Raw genomic sequence first — 18,005 nt, 5'->3', positions numbered from 1 at the left:
TCACATGGACATGCTTGTGCCTTCTGCCAGAACTTCTCAGCCAAGTGGTCCAGTCTCTGGATCTCATTCAGCAGCCACTCCTCATAGCCTTTCTCCACCTGCTCCAAGTGCTGCCAGCTGCGGAGCTGCAGGTAGGTAGAGTGGGTCACAGATACCCCACTGGGACTGTGACCCTTTGTGTCCATCCATGGTTCTAATCTAGATCAGCCCCCTGCCACTCACCATGGCTTGGAAGGGAAATTCCCATTTGTACCAATGGGAGCTGCCCTTCTGAGAGAAAGAATAGCCATGGAGGAGAGGCCAATCTAGATTGGGACCACAGTAGGGGCAAAGAGTTAAAGCCCCCCTTGCTTTTTACCATGGTCCACAGGAGGCCTAATCTGGCTGCTGTTAGTTAAAACATGGGAGATGCTGTGCCAGCAGTAAACATCTTGTTTGCCTTGCGCCTTGGGTTTGTTCTGCTTGGCAATGAGATTACAATGTTAAGCTAAAAGCTTCATTGAAAATATAAGTTTTGAGGCTGGATTTGAAGAATGAAAATGTGGTGGGAAACAGTTCACTGGACCCATCTTATATCAGGCAGCAGAAAGTCATCATTGCTCGCACACCTCTTCCATCTAGTCCAGCACCTTGTTTCACACAGTGGCCCGAGAGAAAACAAAACCCTATATGGATTCAACAATACCTACAAATATTAACAGAGTATACAAGTGTCATGTACTAATATTTCAACAGAATCTTAATAAAGCCATGTGATTAAAGACTATGCAATTGCATTCATTATAATACTGGAATAAATAGATCTATATGTTTCAATACAATTTATAGTGATCATTAATGACAAGCGATCATTAAAGTAGTCTCTATATCCAATGAAAAAGATGGGATGTATTGCAGGTGCAGCAGGAGAAGTATGTGTGGATATTCCTGAGGTAAAGTCTCATGTAGCTATTTTTGACGAGTCCTGTATTCTTGCCAAACGCGTTTCGACTCTTGTCAAGTCTTCTTCAGTGGCAGTCTTGAAAACATATTCATATCAAATTCTAGTTTTGTTTTAACAAACAAAAAAACCACACGCATACTATAAAAAGAGACAATATATACAGGACAAAATGTCTTGAATGAGGGCTGAAAAGAACCTTACTACATAAATATAGATTATAAACAAATATAAATTTCCTATGAATACTCAAAGTAGGCTAGATTAGAACAGTTGGAATATATATATAGCAAAGACCAAAGATACAAGCGATAAGCCTTCATGAGGACTAATGTCTGTCACAACATTGACATAGTAGACTGAAATCACCCCCAAACACACTGTAAGTTGTCCTAATGACCATCTAGAGTACTTACTTTTTGAAAAATCTCTTTCTACTTGTGGTCTCTAACCAACATGAGGACTGAGCTGTTTGCTTCTCCCTTCAGCTTACTTTCTTAACTCCATTCTGGTGGCTTAAATAGATTCTGATGTTTTCCATCCTAGTATTGGAAACATCTGCTAGCACCACTAAATTGAGTATCCAGCCTTCCAGTCCTGTGACTACTTACTCCCATAGCCTAAATTAGTACAAAATTGTTTAAAAATAAATATAAACACACCGCTCTGAGCTATTTTTGGAAGAGCGGTATAGAAATCGAAATAATAATAATAAACAACTACCTAAATATAGCTATAGATCAATACAAAACTAAATATAACTATGCAAATCAGTACCAGAGTATTACATGTAAACATATATGAATAAAATCATCAGTGAGTCCAAAACCTATAACATATGTACAAGAAATATCCATGTATGGAATCTGAAACAGTAGGCAACAAAAGCCAACTGACTTCCTCATTCAGACTGAATGGGGACAATGTTCTCAGCGTATGGATCCAATATCTCTCTCTTTATGACAACCAAGTGTGTATATCTATTCTCCTGTTATGAGCCTGTTCTACACACCAGAACTTCAGACTCTGTGCCTGATGCTGGAATTCGATGAAATGTTTAACCAAGGGAGCTTGTATTTTCTTATTCTGAATGCAGCTTTTGTCTTGTTATCCTCACTTTTATCTGTCTTGTAGTCATACCCACATACAGTACCCACAAGGACATTGTATGATATAAATCACTCCCTTGCTGCTGCAGTTGAAGAAATCCCTGATGTGGTATACTCTCTGATTCTGGGGATTTTGGAATGTTGCAGTCTATTCACAATTGGCACAAACTGAACAATGGCCACATCTGAAATGTCCTTTGGGTAGGTGGATGTCGTTGTTCTGATGGAACTGTTCAATATGTCACTGTGTACTTTCAAGCCTGCACTTTTTATGGGCAAACATGGATTGTTCTTCACATCATGTAATGCCCTGTAATAAATGCCAGTGTTTTCTAATTACCTGTTGTCTATCCCAAGAATGTGTATTATAAGTAATCGGAATGATCATTCTATTAGGTGTTTCCTTCTACTTTTTTTGAGAAGTAAGTAATCTTCCACAATCCAACACCTGAGCCTTGTAAAAAGCTCTCTTTATAATTTTCATGGGGTAGCCTCTTTCCAAGAGTTGTGTTTTCAAAATATTGTCTTGTCTATAGAAGGCATCCAGAACCCCTGAATTCGAGCTGAGTGGAGGGGTTTGTTCGGTGGCACAAAACTGAAAATGCCTGGTTCTGTTAAAGTCCAGTTTGGACTCGAACCAAACTGGACAAACCAGTTTTGTGCACACCCCTAATTGGAGAGGGCAATAGGGAGCTCATTTGTGGCCAGCAGCCATGCATTGCTGTTTCTCAATTCCTCTCCAGATCCCCCACATTGGGGTGAGGGTGCTGATACCAGAAGCAGCAACAATGGATTCTAGAGCCAATTCCAACCTCATGGACCTGGATTTCATTAAAGTTCTGTAAATTCCACATGTACCAGAGCACTCCCCATTCCAGTGAAAACCAGTAGCTTGGCACTGTCACCTGAATGCAAAGCAATTGAGACCAATCCCTTGATTGTTTTAGCCTCTCATTAACACTGGGGACATAGGAACATAGGAGCAGCTTCATCCCCTGAGGGGAAGATCTTCCAGTGCTCACACATCAAGTCTCCCATTCAGATGCAACCAGGGCAGACCCTGCTTAGCTATGGGGACAAGTCATGCTTGCTACCACAAGACCAGCTCTCCTCTCCCAAAGGACATCCCAAAAGACGTCTGTCCTTTGACCTTGTTTGGATTCTGCACTTCCCAGTCATCTTGGGGAATCCCCAGACTAACTGCTCATAAGCTGAACACCTGGTAGGGCCAGCACACAGTCCAGTCCCATCTCGCCCTTGTTAATCCTTCTGTTGGCTGCTACTGCTCTTCCCTAACAGTTCAGAAGGAACCAGCAAAGAGACCAACCGCCTGGAAGGGAATGCCTGTACTCAAAATGAGGAGAACTTGAAGGAGCTTATAGCAACCACATTGTAATTATGATTCAAGAGTATCTGGTCACATTTCTTTAACTAAATATAGAGTTGGAAAATGTGGTCGCCAAGCACAAACCTGAATTTTCACTCGAGGCACAAATGCCCAGGCTGAAACTATCATACTTCAGACACATTATGCAAAAACCCAGCTCCCTCGAGAAGTCCATAATGCTGGGGAAAGTTGAAGGAAAGAGAAGAAGAGGACGACCAGAAGCAAGGAGGATGGACTCAATCATGACAGCAATGAATGCACCACTGAGAGACCTTAAAGGGCCAAGTTGAAGACAGATCATCCTGGAGAGAATCTATCTATGTGGTCGCTAAGAGTCAACACCGACTTGACGGCACTTAATCAATCAATCAATCAAAGCACTCAAACGCATCATTTTAGCCCTTGTTGATTTTGAAACAGAAGGCAGGAACATCTATAATTCTACCCTTCGACATTCTAGTCATTATAGGTTTCCTGCCTATTTATGGTCAAGGTCTTCACAATATAAATCATCGACACTAATTATGAAGGGATGCCCCCCACCCTCGCCAATCCCTGCATGGGGAGTATGTGCGGTGTGACCACCGATGTATATAAAATGTTCTAAATAATTAAAAATTAATCTTTGTAGTGTGATGGAAAGAGGTAAGGCGTGTTAAAAAGTAGGGAGGTAGCTGCCCCTGGTTTAGTGGCAAGAGTTGCTGGGAATGCTGCCTAATTGATGTTTCTGTGGAATATGCAATAGAAGCAGTTAGGTCTTGAAAAATCATTAAAAGCATGTTACATAATCCCTGGAAAGACCCTAAAGAACCTGACACTGATCTATTATTTGGGGTAACAGCAAGAAGTACAACATTCCTGTCCAGAAACAACAATCTGCATTCCTTTGTTCTTAGGACATGCAGGCCCATCAGCTGACAGCCAAGAAAATATAAACACATGTTGGTTGTTGATGAACTTGAACAAAGAAGATTCAATAAAGCAGCATTTCCCCCTCAATGGTAGCTAGGGAGAGACAGGGCATTCAGTTCAGGGGCCATTTCTGGCAACTCTGTGGTTACAGTCAAAAATACAGAATACGAAGAACAAATACTTGCACATCCAGCATGGGGGAGGGAGCAGGATCCAAGCTATAAATGCATAATCTACCCACAACTCAGTTCTCCAGAAGTTCCTTGGAAGACTGTTTAGCTTCAGAGGGAGAGAGGAGAAGTTAGGCATTTTGTTCTCAAACACAAGCATTGGTGCAAAAGAGTTTGGGCAGCGTTCTTTGCTAAAGGGACTCAGACAGATTTTACAAACATTGTTAGGACTGAAGGGATGAGCTGCGTAATAATTGCCATTGAAATAAAACTGATTATCATAGACTGGAGTGCTGAGGCTTGCAGATCTGGGAAGTGTCGTGAGGCTGGAGGCTGTGGAGTCGAAAGTTTTTGCAGACATGCAGTTGCAAAGGCAGAAGCCTAATAAAGCCTAAGCAGGAGTGCTTTACAGCTCTTTCTAAATTCCAAACCTTTTTATTCAGGCATCTCTTTTGTGGCTCCCAATGAGATGGGGATGATTTTAATACTTCTTTGAATGGCAGATGTTAACATGTCTTTGAGCACTTGTATACATTTGGGCTTACCCTTAGTCATCATCAGGCACACAGCAGGTGAAGAGTGAAGATAAATAGAGACATCTTTATTGTACCAATGAATCCAGGAAGACGTTGGTGTCACTGCTGAAAAATGATCCCCAAATAGTCGGCAAATGTCTGAATGTCTCGTGACATATGCATTGTCTGTCCCAGTTTACCAGGGACAGTTCCTTTTTTCTGGATTCTGTTCCTGGTAAATCACTGTCTCTATTTTTGCTTCTTGGGAATGCCTTGTTAAAATGGTGTTAGTGTGATTTGCTAGCATTGTCGTTCTTCAGGATTCAGCTTCCTCCCCAGGGTCTCCACACAAGAGGGAGAGCTGGTCTTGTGGTAGCAAGCATGACTTGTCCCCTTAGCTAAGCAGGGTCCGCCCTGGTTGCATATGAATGGGAGATATTCCCCTCAGGGAATGGAGCTGTTCTGGGAAGAGCAGAAGGTTCCAAGTTCCCTCCCTGGCATCTCCAACATAGGGCTGAGAGAGACTTGCCTGCAACCTTGGAGAAGCCACTTCCAGTCTGTGTAAACAATACTGAGCTTGATGGTCTGACTCAGTATATGGCAGCTTCCTATGTTCCTCTAGAAGCTAACTCTAATGTGGTGGGGTGGATACATCTTGTGTCTAATCCATATGCCTCTGAACATACATGCATGGACTAAAATTTCATGTAGCTACCATTTTGCATGCTGGCCAGTTGAACTGTTGATAACGAACTGTGGGGCAATTATGTTTTTCTACTCCTGCTTGAAGGTAAACAACACCAGCATTCTTTGCTGTCATTTGCAAACTTGGACACCTCACTGCTTGCCTCTAATTCCAGATCCATTTATGAACAAGTTAAAAAGTACTGCTTCCAATAAGGAAGTGGGTTCCCCCAAGGATATATATTGGGGCTGGTGCTTTTCAACTTGTTCATTTTATCTTAAAAACTGCTTTTTTATTTTTTATTTGATCATATTATGTATTATATTGATATGGCTTTTTGAACTCTGCCTTAAATACATTGTTGAACGTCGCATCAAAATCCATAAAATAAATTAAATAATAATTTAAATAAATAAATAAATAAATAAATAAAATGGATCAGCAAAAGGGAATTCTTAGCTGGGAGCCTTACACTGAGCTGCCATCGCTTACCGACACAGCAATTAGGCAGGGAAACTATTTATAGAGGACTTTCCCTGTGTGTCAGAATGCCGATTGCAATGCCCACTGGCTGTGTTCTGGATCGACATCAGTGTACAAGATATTTCTGACTAAATTTCACTTTGACAGACTCAAAATGTAGCAATGTCAGCTGGGAATGTTGTAATTAGTGGGCTAATGCACTGTGGGAGCCATGTGATTAAATAGTTCTCATGAGCCCAGAACTCAACTGGTTGGCATGCTAGTAGTTTTCCAGCTGGGTGTCACCTTCAGCAAGACTGCAGAAAGCAAATGGAATCCTTTTCCCTACTCCCTGCAGACTCCATTTAAGCAGAGGCCTGGTTTTGGTTAAGCCAGAGGATGAGATGCTTAGTAGCAGCAGCAGCAATTATGAGTTTTGTTCTGCAGAAAGCTCTCTGCAAAGTGCCTATTGTTATAACAAAAAGACCAGGGTTTGAGTATTGAACTCAACTATAGGAATATTTAGATGGCCACAGATTATTTGTTTTGCTCTTATAAATTCAATTTAATTTGCTTTGATATTGGATTTATAGTCACTGGATGTATCTGTAAGTTGTTACAAGGTCTAGCATTTCCAGAACTGTTCATTTGTATTTACCTTGTTTATTACTTTCCAGTTATACTTGTACAATTTTGAAAGGGGTGGTTTTTTAAAGCAACAACACAGCAGCCCTTAGGGGAGAGACCAATTTTGAGAGGGCTCTGAATAAGATTCTAGACTGTTAGGACCAAGTTACATGTTGAGGCTCTCCACACAAGTAGTGTGGAGAGCCTAACTGGGCTTAGCCCGCTCTCCCCACAGACAAGCAGGGAGCTGTCCCTGGGTGGCCGGATTGGCCACCCACACGACTACTGGCTCCGTCATGGAACTGGTAGGGGCTGAGAGAATCAGGGGCCACCCTGGAAATCCTGGATGCCCCATGCAAATGCACAGGGCATCCTGGGGAGACCCCTGAGACCGGGAGGCTTGTTTTCGCCTTCCGGCGGAGGTCTCATAAAGAGTCGCCACAGCGTGGAGCGCGCTGTGGTGACTCACGATTGCCAATATGGGGTTAGTGGAGCGCTCGCTTCGCTAACCTCATTTAAGGGCAGGGCTACTTCGGCAGTCTAGCTGCCAGAGAACCACTGGACTCACCCATGAGCCCAGTGGTTCTCACAATGCGGGGGAAACGGGCTGGGCTTCCTTAGCCTGGTTTCCCCCCATCATGAGAATAGCCTCGTTATGTTGAGCACATCCTTAGAACGGATATGCTTGTTTTTTCCCCTTTCATTCTAAATATGCGCCCTGGGGGACCTGAACTGAACTGGAATCTCTGGAACATAGGAGAGCTGGTCTTGTGGTAGCAAGTGTGACGTCCTGTTAGCTAAGCAGGGTCTGCCCCAGTTGCATTTGAATGGGAGACCACATGTGAGCACTGTAAGATATTCCCCTCAGGGGATGGAGCTGCTCTGGGAAGAGCAGAAGGTTTCAAGTTCCCTCCCTGGCAGCATCTCCAAGATAGGGCTGAGAGAGATTCCTGCCTGCAACCTTGGAAGAGCTGCTGCCCGTCTGTGTAGACAATACTGAGCTAGATAGACCAATGGTCTGACTCAGCATATGGCAGCTTCTGATGTTCCTATGCCTTAAATTGAGTCAGGCCATTGGTCCATCTAGCTCAGTATTGTCTACACTGACTGGCCACAGTGCTCAAGGTTACAGGCAGGAGTCTTTCCCTGCCCTACCTCAAAATGCCAGGGATTGAACCTGAGGTCTTTTGCATGCGAAGCAGACACTCTACCACTGAGCTATAGTTTCATCCTCTCGAGGAGGCATACATGAGTCTCCCATGCAGGCACTGACCACACCAAGACCTGCTTAGCTTCAACAAGGTGGATGTTTTTTGTGCATGTAGACCATGTTTTGGATGGGAGTTGGGGAGCTTTAAATCTTTACCGCTGTTATAGACCTGATCCAGACGAGGCCCCTTTGCAGCTAGAATTTGCCCCAGGAGCGAAGCTCCCATCCACACTAATGGACTGCTATTTAAGAAAAGAAAACTCACCAGCAATACTGATGAGATTAGTGTAATGTGTGGTTTGGCTCCCATATACCCACCTATGTTATAAAACTAGGGTTCTATATCCTTTTGAGATCTACCTGAGTATCTTGATCCCATTCACTTATGATCTTTTTGACAGAAAAATGAAAGGTCTTGAAGTTTATATAATCTATCCATTGGTATAAAATAGAATGGATATGTACTCAATCTCTCTACTTTCTACTCTTGTTACTTTTCAAGGACCTTCCATGGGCTATAACCTTTGTTCCTAATAAACTTTTGCCCTTGTTAATCACTGAAACACAATAATGGATATTATTCTTTTCAAAGCAAGAATGCATCTCAAGTATTTAATGAGGACAGAGTCCTCAAGCAGATCGTACGTGAGACAGATCATGGTTAAAAAGGCATGCCAGTTTGTTCAATACTGCTCAGTGTTGTTCAGTGTTCAATTTCCATATTGATCATGTCTCAGTTTGAAAAAAAAAAATTAACAAATTGCCAGGGCCAGATGGCATCTGGCAAGGGCAAGAGTCCTTAAAGAACTCAAATGTGAAATCGCTGACCTCCTTGCTAAAATATATAACTTATCCCTACAATCAAGCTCTGTATCGGAGGACTGGAAAGTAGCAAATGTAACACCGATTTTCAAAAAGGGATCCAGGGGCGATCCGGAAAATTACAGGCCAGTTAATTTAATGTCTGTTCCAGGCAAATTGATGGAACGCATTCTCAAGGATAAAATTGTTAAGCATATAGAAGAACGGGCCCTGCTGAGGGAGAACCAACATGGCTTCTGCAAAGATAAATCTTGTCTCACCAACCTTTTGAAGTTATTTGAGAGTGCTAACAGATGTGTGGATAAAGGTAATCCATTTGACATAGTATACCTGGACTTCCAAAAAGCTTTCGACAAAGTTCCTCATCAAAGACTCTTGAGAAAATGTAGCAGTCAAGGAGAGCAGGATAAGGAGACAGAGAATCCACAGAAGATTGTGCAATTGCATGTGTTATAATACTGGAATAAAAGTAGGTTTCAATAAAAATTTATACAAAATGATCATTAAAACAGTCTCTATATTCAACTAAAAGATGGGATCCAATAATTCATATTGAAGATGTATTACTGGTGCAGCAAGAGAGGTATGTGTGGATATTCCCGAAGAAAAGTCTCATGTCGTTATTTTTGATAAGTCCTGTATTCTTGCCAAATACGTTTTGACTCTTGTCGAGTCTTCTTCAGTGGCAGTCTTGAAAAAATATTTATATCAAATTATAATCCTCTCTAATAAAAGGCTTGGTGTCCGTCCGTGGACAACCAAGCGTGTGTCCGTGCCTCCCTCGGCCGTTCTACGCATGCGCGGAGCACATGCGCAGAACGGCCGAGTCAGAAACGGACAAAGGGAACAGGCGGCCATGTTTGTGACTCTGCCCAGCCGGCGACGGGACCAGACCACCTGCGGGCAGCAGATGAAGATGCAGCTGCAGCAGCCGCTGGAAGGCAGAGACGGCAGCGTGGAGAACAGACGGAAGAGGCAGCTGCGGGGGAACCGGGAGGGCTGAGGCGGCAGCAGGGGGAACTGGGAGAGCGAGGAACAAAAAAAAACCAGCAGGGGGGGGGGGGAAGGGGAAAAAGGGGCCCGCGGGGGGAGCAGAGAAGGAGGCGGAGGAGGTTGGTGGGCGGCGCGGGGGTGTTTTGTGCACACAACAAGCCGCTTCTGGGGAGGAAGAAGCAAAGAAGGGAAGGGTCCCCGCCAGCAGCCCCGCGGCCACCCAAAGGGAACCCGCCGCGGCCTCCTGCCTTGCTTTGAGTGCCGTTTGCCCTGCTGAGCCGAGACCAGCCAAGCCCGGCCCCTCACCTTACCCAGCCAGTGCCGCCGCTGCTGCTGTTCCTCCGCCTCCTGCAACTGCCAGACGTTCCCGGGCAGCAGCAGGAGATGGTGCGTGCCGCTTGCCTGTCGCCCAGCAGCACTTGGGGCGTGGGCAGCAGGGCCAGCAGCACCTGCAGAAGCCGCTGCTGCTACAGCCTTGGAAAAGCACCTGCAAAGTACCCTTCACAGACCTGAGGTGATTCCCTCCCGGCGGCGTCTTGGCAGCCGAGAGTAGGAGGAGGAAAAGCCAGGGCTCGCCTCTGCCCTCAGAAAAATTACCCCACTCCACAGCACAGAAGGCACTGGCCCAGCCATAAGGAGGAGGGCACGAGGCAGCCACAGGAGACGAAAATAGACGGCACCAAAGGACTACTAGATAGAGAGAAAGAGAGAGAGAGAAAGAGACAGACAGACAGACAGAAAAGAAGGAGTGCAGGAGGGAGACAGGACAAAAGAGAGAAAAAAAGAAGGAATAAGAGAGAAGGGAGAGAAAAGAACAAAATAAACAAGGAGGGAGAAAGAGAAAATAGGAAAGAAAGAAGAAAAGAACAAAGGGGGGAAAAGAAGTGAGGGAGAAAGACCAAAAAACAAACCGCCAGCCCCAAAGAGCGCGTCCATTATAGAAAGAAAAGAGGAAAAGAGAAAGAAAAAGAAAAAAATTGAGAAAAAGTGGAAGAAAGGAAGGAAAAGAGGGAGAGGGGGAGAGAGGAAAGGAAGGAAAGGAAAGAGAGGAAGAGGGAGAGAAAGAAAAAAAGGAAAAAAAGGGGCAAGAGAAAGGGAGAAGGAATAAAGGACAACAACAACAACAACAAAAGGTACTAGCACCCGTTATTTTAACGGGCTTAAAAATACTAGTTAACCATAAATATACAAATGCAATGTTTAACAACAACAAAAACTATTTAAAAAGACAATATAGACAGAATAAAATGTCTTGAATGAGGGCTGAGGAAACCCATAGTACATAAATATAAATTTCCTATGAATACTCAAAATGGGCTAGATTGCAATAGCTGGAGATCGCCTGGGTCATGACCCAGCCACGCAAATGGCCAGTGCGCATGTGCGGAGGCCTCTGAAATGTTTGCCACCAGGGAAAGGTCTGGAACGGCTTGGAAACGGTTTGAAAAGGCCCTTAGAAGGCTGGGGGGAGGCCAGCGGGGGGGGGGGGGGGAGAGAGACTGCAGAAACCCCCCCCCCCGGGGCTGCACCAGCACCACCACCCCCGACAGGCCGCTAGACCCACGGGTGAGTGATTCTTTTTTTTAATGGTTTTTAAAAACTTTTAGAAGCCCTGAACTGGCCCCAAGCCGGACAAGGGGTTCGGGTTGAGGTTGAGCCAAACCAGGCCCGGTCCAGCTCAAGGGTGGGTTTGATGGCAAACCGCCTCAACCTCTATCTGGTTCACACATCCCTACCTCCAGTGCTTGAGCCCTGGGTGTGCCACTCAGGTTAAGTGGCAGTGGCCAGTATATTGAACACACATTTGAATTTTTGCCATATCGTCTAGCTCCTCCATAACAGTCTTCTGTGTGCAATTTTTTTTCTTACTGCTGCAACTTACAGCCCCCACAACTCTGGTTACTGTGTCAGCACAATACTGGAATGAGATGAAGGAGGAGTGAAGTGGAGGAGATTTGGCTACCATTGAAATAATAGTTTATCTCCCATGGAGATCAACAGAAACAGGATAATAATGTCCTTATTGAGGGTTTATCAAAGCAGCAAGAGGTTGCTGTTGGTTTTCAGAACAATGAAAAGTGGGGGAAATCCCTTCATTTGTCTTTAGCTAATAAATATTTGCTTTGCTGTATAAACTGTGGCAAATTACTAGATTTGTCCTCTAAGCACAGTGAGATACCTAGGGAGAGAGGACTGAAGTTGGCATGGAATGGAAAGTTAGGAGAGAATATGATCCAAACTCTTAATCATCATGTGATCTGAAGTGGATATTTTTCTCCTTCTCTCATAATGTTAGAACCTGGAGTTATTTGTTGAAGCTAAACACTGTAAGACTCAAGACAGACAAAAGAAAGTACTTCAGTTTACGCAATGTCTAGTTAAACTGTAGAATTTGTTGCCACAAATCCCACCCCAATGAGGAGAGGTTAACCCCTTCCCACTTTTGAGACTTGGTACTGATTGCAGTACACAAGATTTCTGATTTAGAAAGATTTATTTTTAAACTCGTTACTTTTTCAAAATTTAACAACTCATCCTGTATAGATGAAATAGCCTGTAAGGGATCTGCTAATATTAAGGCAATATCATCTGCATATAAGCTGATTTTATGTTCAGTACTATTAATGGTCAATCCTTTAATCTGGTGGTTACCTCTAAAAGCCTAAGCTAATGACTCTATGGTGAGTACAAATAACAAAGAGGACATCCCTGTTTTGTGCCCCTTTTGATACTGAATGTTTCAGAATTTGTTCGAACAGTGGCATAAGATTCACTATATAATTGTCGGGTGATTCGACCACCATTTTGAGGTCCATTTTATTGGAAAACAGGCTTCAAAATGGCACATAACTGGACACAGAATAGGATCCTGAACTAGATGGATCTGTGGTCGGACCCAGTAGGACAGTTTTTCACAAGTCTGCAACATTTCTGGGATCTTCTTCTGTCAGACATACACCAAAACTAGAAATAGAATTCTGCTCTTTGAATAAATGATATATATGCAAGCAAAATCACTGGCACTATGAAAAGTAAATGTAGATCTTTCTAATGAATGTGGCAATAATAATGACTCCTGCTGGTAAGTCTGATTTTTGAGTCTTGATACATAAAATGAAAGCAGCAGGAACAGTAAAACATCGTTTTTAATTCAAACTCTCTTTCCTTGAAAGGCATAAAATATGTAAGAACTGAGTGGAGAATGGCGATTTACCTTGCATGTCACCTTCCTGGTGTTATTGCTGAAACGTTTTTAACCCCCTGGGAATCCTTGCTTGTATCTACTAGAAAATGCTGCAGTGATCAAACAAGAAGAGAGACAGTAAGGAAACTAAAAGAGTCACAGAGGACTCAAAATGTCTCAGTTCCATATGTGTCCAAGCACTTTAGCAAAGAAATCCAAACTTTGGAGCAGAGCAGAGTCAAATTGTAGAAGAAAATTAGAACAAGATCACTTGGAAATAAAACCATCATAATTTGCCAGAGTCCCAAGGAATCCTCTCCTTCTGCATGGTGACAGAATTGGACAAAATCAGCCAAACATTGACATTTTTCAAAAAGAAAAAAAGAAAAATGTCAGTTGTGAAAAGCAATTGCAACATGAGAGCCAGGTCTGATTTCAGGGTTCAGCCAAGTTTAGCAACTGGTGATCAGGACCATTTGAAAGCGGACCCATGAGACCTTGCCCAGTGTCCATCTTTGTGGGGATGAGGCCACAGCTCAGTAGCTGTTTTGTATTCACAAGGTCCCAAGTTCAATCCCTGGCAACTCCAGATACGACTGGGAATGACACTTCCAGTCAGCGGACTGGTTTTCACAATCAAAATCCGGGTAGGAGGAGTGTCCAGCCATGCTTCAAGCCTCATGCACATTCCTGAGAAACTGGATCAGCAAACATCAAGGTAGAAGGAGGGGGAGCTGACTGTGTGCTAGTCAACCCATTTCTTTTACCCAGCACCGTAGCCAGGGTAGAGAAAAAGCACACCCACCACTGTGCAACCCAGATTGGGACTAGCACACGATGATTTCCACTTCCTCCTCAATGTTTGCTGACACATGACTGTTTTTCAGAAGTGAACACCAGACCTGAAGTTTGACTGGATGCTCCTCCTATCCCCATTTTGATCATGAGGATGAGCCCAGTGTGTAGACACTACCGAACTTGATGAACCAATGGTCTGACTCAGTATAAAGCAGCTTCCTATGGGTACTGGCAGAAGTGGCATTACTTTTAGCAGTGAGATTTGTGCCAATGCTGCCTTCATCCCTCCATTTGCAAATGGATTTTCTCCAGAATCTGCTATGCCATTGCAGTGATGTCTGGGAAGAAGCCTATTCAAGAATTGTGAGGGCAGATGGAGGAGAGCTACCATGGTGGCTGCCAACACGTCCGCCCATGAAGGTAACAGTCCCACCCATTTGTGGATGAGGAGAACAGGAGGAGTTGCTGCTCATGGCGATGAACTCCCATCAAAGTAAGGATGAACTTACTTCTTCATTGCCCATGGCGATGACTTCCCCCTCACTGAGGAGGGGATTCACTGTACGCATGTTCAGAGAGCTCCCTAAGCCCAAGAGCCAGACCTGATGAGAGCCTTGTAGTATAGTGGTAGACTGTTGCATCATTTCCATATTTGAGGCCTAAATGAGCACTGAGCTTGTCTTGCACTATTTAACTTGACAGCTGGTAATTCAGAAGAAAAAGCAAAAGAGAGGTATTTTGAATGTGAATTAATATTATAACTCTTGACATTTCAAGGCCATTTTGAGGGAGAGTCACTTGCAGCCTAATGTGTGAAAACTCCCCAAGACTGGGGTAACCTGGAATCAAATTCTTGCTTAGCTGGATGGCCTTGAGCTAGTACAGGTTGAGTATCCCTTATCCAAACTGCTTGGGACCAGATGTGTTCCAGATTTTGGACTTTTCCGGATTTTGGAATATTTGCATACTGTAATGAGATATCTTGGGTATGGGATCCAAACAAGTCTAAACACGAAAGGATACACTGTATTTTTTAAAAAGGTTTTCTTTAAAGTATATAAAAAATAAACATTGAATTTACAATAACTACAGGTAGCTGTAAATGTAATGAAAACTAACTGCGAGAAAATTTTCAACACAATAATGTTGCTGGTCATGTTAGACTAAAACATGGCATTTTAGGTGGAGATGAAATTCAGATCTCATGTGAAAATAATGTTTTTTACTTACTAAAAAAAGCCGTGGTGGTTTCCAGATTTTGGATCATTCTGGATTTCAGATGTCCAGATTAGGGATACTCAACCTGTACCATAGCCCTATTCACACATTATGTTCAGCACTCATACAATGAGTGTACAGTGTACACAGGTACAGATCTATACATAGGAACACTTATTCATATGTTATGTTGAACACAGGTATGGCACTACACTTTCTATTTATATAATGCATTTGAAAGGCCTGTACCCAGGTTCACACACTTTTAAAATGAATGCAAGTGCAGTCATTCACACAAAAACATGTACATGTGTACAGACATATGTATACTCATACAATATAATGTCTGAACAAGGCTTGTATCTTAGTCTAAACCACATAGGGTCTGTGATGAAGGCATGGCAAAAAACACAAACCACAACCTACCCCATGTATGTGCCCTGGAGGAAGGGAACAATACGAATGCTCTAATAAACAAATATCACTACATGAACTATAAAGAATACATTAGTTTACGCTGTGGCTTTCCTGTTTTAAATGTCCGATTTCTCTTCAGGTTCAGACACGACATTCTGAAATGTCTTCTCCTTCAAAGGTATTCTGAGATATATACTACCTGTCACCAATAATCCACTCTTTCCAAGAATTAAAAAAAAAACCATCTCCAGAGGTACTCAGTGAATTTTGCACCTGACCTATATTTCTGTCTGGGGACAGGGGATCTCTTCGATACAAAGCCATGACACCTCTCATCTGATCAGACCTAACAATATTTCAAGGCAGTACGTGCCTATCACATTCTCTTCAAACTTTCCTAGTATGAAACATTTCAAAGTTAGTAATAAGTCCATTGAACAATTTTTAAAAGGCCTACAGTGCAAAGCAGAATAGATATAGCTTCTAGAAGGGCCAAACTACACATTATACAAGTTGTCTACTACAATCCTGCTGTGGGTTAAGCTGAGGTCTCCCACCAAGAAGAGGTTGCCAGATGCCAGAGCACCACAGATCTTGGACAGCTCAAAGTACAGGTTGCCAGTACTGTAACTTGACTAGAGCCAAGCAGAGCCACAGGAGCTGGGCAATGCAACATTAAGGAGATGTTGCTCCAGCAACTTCTCAGTAGGGATGTGCACAAATTGATTTTTTAAATTCAATTTTTGCCCAAATTGAATCTCCCCTTATTTGTTTTGTGTCCAAATCTGCTCCCCTTAATCACCCCAAATTCTATTTGGATTGGATTGGATTTAGATTTGGATTGATTCAGACCACTTATAAAGGTCCTAGGGACACCAAATTTGGAAGGTGGGTAGGTCCCTATGGGTGCCACCTACCACTCACATTTCAAGGCAGTGTGGCACTTGGTTGATTTGTAATGGTTGTTTTTAGTTTTTACTGGTTTTGTAAATTTCCACCATAGGAAATAATGGGGATCCAAAGTCGCCCTATCCTAACCCTAACACGGATCCCCAGCCTTTATTTTCTAAAACAAGCTAAGCTCTAGCCCTTGTAGAAGTTGAGTTATGGAGCAGAATGTGCAGTCACTATTTTTCAGTATTTGTATTCTTTGGTGTATAATAACTTTTCCTCATAATGAATTCCTATGAGGATTCATTGCACATCTTCATTTCTTCTGTTCATTTTTACTGTCATTGGACAGTGCCAACTGTCAGCTGCCAAGAGCCAACTACACCCTCCCCCAACCTTCAAGGTACTTATTTTATTTTTTAGGAATATTGAACTGATTAGATTATTTGGTGTCAAATAACTTCCTCATAATGAATCCCTATGAGTATTCATCATACGCCTTCATTTCTTCTGTTTTGACTGTCATTGGACAGTGCCAACCGTCAACTGCGATGTACCAACTACACCCTCCCCCCACCTTCAAGGTAGTGGGGGACTCATTTTATTTTTTAGGAATACTGAAGTGATTAGATTTTTTGGTGTCTAATAACTTTTCCTCATAATGAATCCCTATGAGGATTCATCATATGCCTTCATTTCTTCTGTTCGTTTTGACTGTCATTGGACAGTGCCAACTGTCAACTGCCATGTGTCAACTACACCACCACCATCACCCACAGAATGGGGTATTCAGTTTATTTTTTAGGAATTTTTGAAGTGTTTCGATTCTTTGGCGTCTTCATTACACACTTTCATTTCTTCTGTTCATTTTGACCCCACTGCTTTGTGGGGGGATGGGGGTTAGTGGCAACTCCCCCCACCAACCCGCAAGCCACTGAGTACTCAGTTTATACTTTAGGAATTTTTGAAGTGTTTAGACTCTGGTGTGTAACGAATCCTCAAAAAATTCATAGAACATAAAGTGAGTAGTACCCCACTGCCTTGCAAGTGGCAGGTGGGTACAGTTGGCACATGGCAGTTGACAGTTGGCACTGTCAAAAGGTTTTGACCTTCTTAAAAGGGCATTGCCTGGTTTTGCAGGCACCTGCTCCAACAATGCTGAGGGGCCAGAAGCTCCTTAGAAATTTCCTCCAACTTAGAGAAAGCTGGGAGGGCCATGTGCTTGGGGGTTGACAGTGGTACAGACGGGGGTTCTTTGGGTTCCTCTGGTGTGAAGGTTCCCAATGGCATGGGGTCACTAGCAGTGTTCTCTCTGGGTTTTTTCATCTGTGTGCGGAATGAGTTTTGTTCTGGGTGGCAGTATCAAGGCAGTGTATGTGCACATATATTCAGAATGGGACCTTCCTGATTCAGTCTGAGCAGGATCGAAAATTAACTGAGCTGACATAAAAAAAACTTGTGTGTGCAAACACATGCACATGCCTTAGAGGGAACACTGGTCACCAGGTACTTGGTTCAGTGGTGCCTCCCAGTCTTACTCCTCTCCTGAACTTTTTGCCCCATCTTCTACTTGGGGTTCAAGGGTCATGATCTATCTATCTATCTATCTATCTATCTGATTTGTACCCCACCCCAAACTTTCATCTCTGGGCGGTTAACAATAGC

The 18,005-nt window shown here is 43.2% G+C and overlaps 2 long non-coding RNA genes across 2 annotated transcripts; both read right to left on the bottom strand.

Moving 5' to 3' along the window:
* Positions 1–806: 806 nt before the first annotated feature.
* LOC128348227 (uncharacterized) lies at positions 807–2,623 on the bottom strand. Its single transcript, XR_008318012.1, has 2 exons — positions 1,357–2,623; positions 807–1,018 (listed from the first exon to the last, which is right to left on the bottom strand). It is a non-coding gene; the product is annotated as an uncharacterized LOC128348227 (long non-coding RNA).
* A 6,649-nt stretch (positions 2,624–9,272) lies between these two features.
* Positions 9,273–17,309, bottom strand: LOC128348228 (uncharacterized). The gene is made up of 3 exons (XR_008318013.1): positions 14,324–17,309; positions 13,047–13,126; positions 9,273–9,529 (listed from the first exon to the last, which is right to left on the bottom strand). It is a non-coding gene; the product is annotated as an uncharacterized LOC128348228 (long non-coding RNA).
* Positions 17,310–18,005: the final 696 nt, after the last annotated feature.

This window comes from Hemicordylus capensis, chromosome 2 (assembly GCF_027244095.1).
Source record: "Hemicordylus capensis ecotype Gifberg chromosome 2, rHemCap1.1.pri, whole genome shotgun sequence".
Taxonomy (NCBI): Eukaryota; Metazoa; Chordata; class Lepidosauria; order Squamata; family Cordylidae; genus Hemicordylus; species Hemicordylus capensis.
This window is presented reverse-complemented; position numbering and strand designations above follow the sequence as displayed.